Here is a 4,769-nt window from a genome sequence, read left to right on the forward strand (position 1 = left end):
AAATTCCAACCTACACACATTCATCCCATATTTCGAGGGTGCTTTTCAAAATTACTTTTACTAAACCATTACATAACATTTAAATACACCCATTCCACATGAACAAATTAAGATGATTTGTTAAATTATGGAGAAAATACATTTCCTTAAAAGACATAACTGGTCTAGACACATGGATGAAACAAAGCTATATCTTTAGTATGGGCTGTCCTAACATCTAGTGATGCATTTTCCATTTTCGTGCCATAAGACTGTACAATTTATCTACCATGTGAAGAAGCAACATTGACTTTTGATGAACCATGACCTCATCCCATCAGCATATAATGTGAAATTAAAATAGTTTTGTGCAGTTTTTTAAGTTATTTTCTTTTTTCATAAATATTTTGGTAAATGTTCAATATCTCTCTTATAAATAAAGTTTTTATTTAAATGTAGTGTTTTGCACAGGTTTCTGTGTGAGTAATGTTCAGTAACCTGACATAAAAACAGAGGAAGTCTATGATAAGCCCTTGCTAATATAGCGAAACAAATGTGTGCATGTGTGTGTGTGTGTGTGTGTGTGTCTAATAGATAGAATTGTAGATAATAGGACTGCCTGCCTATGTAGTATGCATGCAAGCATATACATAGATATCCATCTAGCTAGCTAGCTAGATATAAAAGTCATAATTGGTCCTTCCTGAGAGTCAGTGCATATAGATGTGGAACAAGTTAAATTAAAGGTTGGGTCTTGGTTTGGTTCAGACTCACCTGCCCCACAGGTCAGTGGATGAGGTCTTAGAGCGGAGCGGTACTCTCCTGCAGAACGGCCGGAGGCCTCAAGGCGGGCCTGGGAAAGGGGCTGCATGCTGAGGCCCATGAGGAGCTCTCCGCCTTTCACGGCAGGACCTCTGTCAGTCAGTGCTGGCCCCCTGCAGCCCACAGACCTGCCAGAACACAGCACAGAGAACACACAGGTGAGTGTAAGGGAGAGGAAGGATCTCTGCATGGGGGCTTAGATATAATACTGTCTAATGTTCTCAAAGGAAGACAACTTGACGGATGATAGACAGACAGGCTATAACTGAGAATATTTTAGAGAGATTATACTGTTTTATACTTTAAATTGTCATTTTCAGGAATGCATTTGGGGACAAAGTGACACTTACTGACAAAACATTTGGGAAAGAATAATTGCAGTGCTAGTTTTTTTTGGTCAGATTCCTTGTTGCTAGTGTAGTAAACCTCAAGTGTCACGTGTGACTGTTAAATTGGCATGTTAAATGAAATATCACACTTTGATGAAGTAATAATAATGCTGCTAAATGTGAACAGTAGATTGTTTGAAGTGTATTATCCATGCAGTCATGTGTAAAGTAACAGTGCATGTTGCATTTAATCAGTTAGCGGTCCTTTAACCACTTGATGTTGTCTTGGAAATCAGCCTGAACTGCGAAAGTGTTTATTCATTTAAACTCCATAGCTGTGTCTAAAGCTAGCTTCACTGCAGGGCTTGTTATGTACATCTACAGCAAGCTGTTTTGCTTGTGACGAGAGTGTGATACACCGCTTGTAAAAAATTCCATAAATCCTGGCAGGGGGTAGGAGTGTGTTTCCATGACTGGGATTCTTTTATTAGAAGTTACAAAATAACAGAATTTTCCAAGAGCTCAAATATATATATATAAAAAAAAATCTTATAATGTGCCTAACTGCCATGAATAGATTTATGATTATCAACAAAAAATGGGTGGATGTGTGTAGTAAGGCTAATCACAAGTCAAAGCAGAACCCACCTATGCCTGGGGAAGAGTGCAGACGAACTGTTAGAACTCAGCTGGATGCCACTACCTGGACCATTAGTCATCACACAATAGGAGCCATTTATAAACACTGAAAGAAGAAAGAGAATGAACAAATTAGTTGTACTGCACTGGATATCATTTTCCTAACAATAGGCAAATATGTTAGGAATGGTATTCATTAATGTTACAGATGATTGCAGATCATCTTTACACTCAAATATATACACTGCTGTTCAAAAGTTTTGGGTTTGTAAGATTTATTTATTCATTTATTTATTTAAATGCTCGAGGTTGCATTTATTACAAAATACTGTAAAACAGTAATATTGTGAAATATTATTACTCTTTCAAAATAACTCATTTCTATCTTTAAAATGTAATTTATTCCTGTGATGGCTAAGCTGTATTTTCAGCAGACATTACTCCAGTCTTCAGTGTCACATGATCCTTCAGAAATCATTCTAATATGCTGATTTGGAAACATTTCTTATTATTATCAGTGTTGAAACAGTTGTGCTGCTTTTTTTCTGGAAACCATCATACTTTGCAGCAGAATCCTTTGATCAACATAAAGTTCACAAACATTGATTTGAACAAGATTTTTTTCTCCCTTTTTAACAATGTCAATAACTTTGCAAGATAGCAATTTAATTAATTATTAATAATAATAATAATAAATGACCCTAAACTTTTGAAAAATGTATCTTTGTATCCAGAAGTGTAATGCTAACTCTGTTGAGAAAATACACATCTGTCAGACGGGAAATTTGCCTTAAATTAAATAATTTAACTTAAACATTTGCCTTGGTTCACACAAAATACTGTTTTTCAGAGGAACATGAAAGGAACATTTTGGAAAAATCATACCAGATTTTGCATCTTTTTTTAAAGTTTTAAACTCAACTTTCCTTCTACCAGCCTTCAACCTCTTTAAAACATACACTTTTGCATTACACAGATGAAAAAGTCAAACCGAAATTGAAATGACAGTAAATAATGACTAAACAATAATTTTTCCTGTAACAAAACCTTCATTGTAAAGACCATTGGGTAGCTTGATTGATGAATGACATTTTTTTGTTTACTAAAAGGTCCATGGTGGTGTGATGTCCGGTTGAGTAAGATCGGAGGCCTTGACAGTGCAAACGTGGTGCAAAGTGGTGCCACTGGTTTGTAAAGGCCTCTTAATATGCATCTGTCACGCAGACCATTGCAGACATGTTCAGGTTCTGTTGGAGCTGTATGAGTAGTGGCTGACTCCATATTCACACCATACATGGGTGCGGTTACTCTAGTTCTAGATTAGCTAGTTTAGGGCTTAGTCAGACTGTACCGCTGCCAAAACAGACACGTTGAGATACACGTTTTGGTTGCATGCTGGCACGTTGAACAACTGTAGCTTCATACCATGACATATGTACATGTTGATAATACTGTTTTAGTTATGTTAGCCGAGGGTGATTAATAAAGCAAATTAGCCTCATTTCAGGGCTAGGCTGAGGTATGGTGAGACAGAGGAGGGGGTCAGTTAGTATCATGTCTCTTTTATGACTGATACCTGGTGGGATTCTCTACGATTCCAACAGGCAGGGCGAGGTTGCCCACAGAGGAATGTTGTTGCTGTTTTAAGTGACTATTACTACCTGCTGGCTCTCTTTCACTCGGCCCTCTATTGCCTGGGGATTCGATTGGATTGGAGCTGTAAAGTCTTGTGTTCCATGGGGCTGGTCCCGGGGTAAATTGATGGGAGGCAGGACCCTCATTCAGGCCTGGCAGGGGGCTACAATCGCAGGCCTGCCCTAGCCTTTGGGCTGCCCTGCTTCTGGCTGAAGAGGCCTCAGCAGGAATGCTATCCCAGTTACACAGCCCAATGCCAAACCAGACCCAAACAACTCTAGAGGTTTAGCTAAAGACTCAATCATCACTAAAAGAAATCGATAAAATCTTTTTTTTTTTTTATATATAAATGATGTTATACATTACTGGTCAACAGTTTGGAATATATATTTTTTTCTAATGTTACCAAAGTTTAATTGATCAAAAGTGACAGTAAAGACATCTAGAAAGCTACAAAAGATTTCAAATAAATGCTGGTCTTTTGAACTTTCTATTAATCAAAGAATCACAGTTTTTACAGAAATATCAAGCAGCTTTATTAACAACTATTATTGTGTGACACTGAAAACTGAAGTAATGGCTGCCGAAAATTCAGTTTTAGAATCAAAGGAATAAATTACATTTGAAAATATATTAAATTCAAAAACAGTTCTTTTAAACGGCAATAATACTGCACAATATTTCCGTTTCTACTATATTTTTTTTGATAAAAGAAATGCAGCACTGATGAGCATAAAAGAAAAAAAAAAAGTAATTATTCCAAACTTTTGACTGGTAGTGTATATTATATGTTTGATTGATGTGTTGACATACTGTGAACAAAAAGACATTCATTTCATTCCCACAGGTGGAGCTGCACCAGATATAAGGTTCTCCACCCAACAGTTCCAGTCCCATGCTTCTAGAGGGGCATGATAATCAGCTCTTCACATCCGTTGTGTCACCTAAAACACACAAAGCCCCGAAGGAAGAGGCAAGAAAAACAGCACTTCCACAGCCTTAGAAACTCAAAAAATAACAAAAGGCAGCCAGTGTAATCCCAGATGGGCCAACATGAGAGATACAGGCCACTCTGGGAGTCTGAAGAGGTGAAGGTGAACTCCTTCATCTCTAGTGTTCAGATGTAGTGGTGTGGCTGAGAGGATGTGTGTATGTGCTCCATTTGCTTTGAACTTGAAGTTCAAGTTTGTTACAATTCACTTCTCAAAGTCACCATTGTGGTCTTGACTTCACATTAATAAATGGAAAGAGAAAGCTTTTTTTCAGTGCCTCTACAATCGCTTTATGAGTAATCAACTCCTCTAAAATCTATATTAATAATATAAATAAGTAAGAGCTACTGTACACCCACAGGCCTTTCCTTCA

The 4,769-nt window shown here is 37.3% G+C and overlaps 1 long non-coding RNA gene across 1 annotated transcript; it reads right to left on the reverse strand.

Moving 5' to 3' along the window:
* Positions 1-790: 790 nt before the first annotated feature.
* On the reverse strand, positions 791-4,353 carry LOC132095783 (uncharacterized). Its single transcript, XR_009422504.1, has 3 exons — positions 4,218-4,353; positions 1,779-1,875; positions 791-929 (listed from the first exon to the last, which is right to left on the reverse strand). It is a non-coding gene; the product is annotated as an uncharacterized LOC132095783 (long non-coding RNA).
* Between the last annotated feature and the right edge of the window lie 416 nt (positions 4,354-4,769).

Source organism: Carassius carassius, chromosome 20, assembly GCF_963082965.1.
Source record: "Carassius carassius chromosome 20, fCarCar2.1, whole genome shotgun sequence".
Classification (NCBI taxonomy): domain Eukaryota; kingdom Metazoa; phylum Chordata; class Actinopteri; order Cypriniformes; family Cyprinidae; genus Carassius; species Carassius carassius.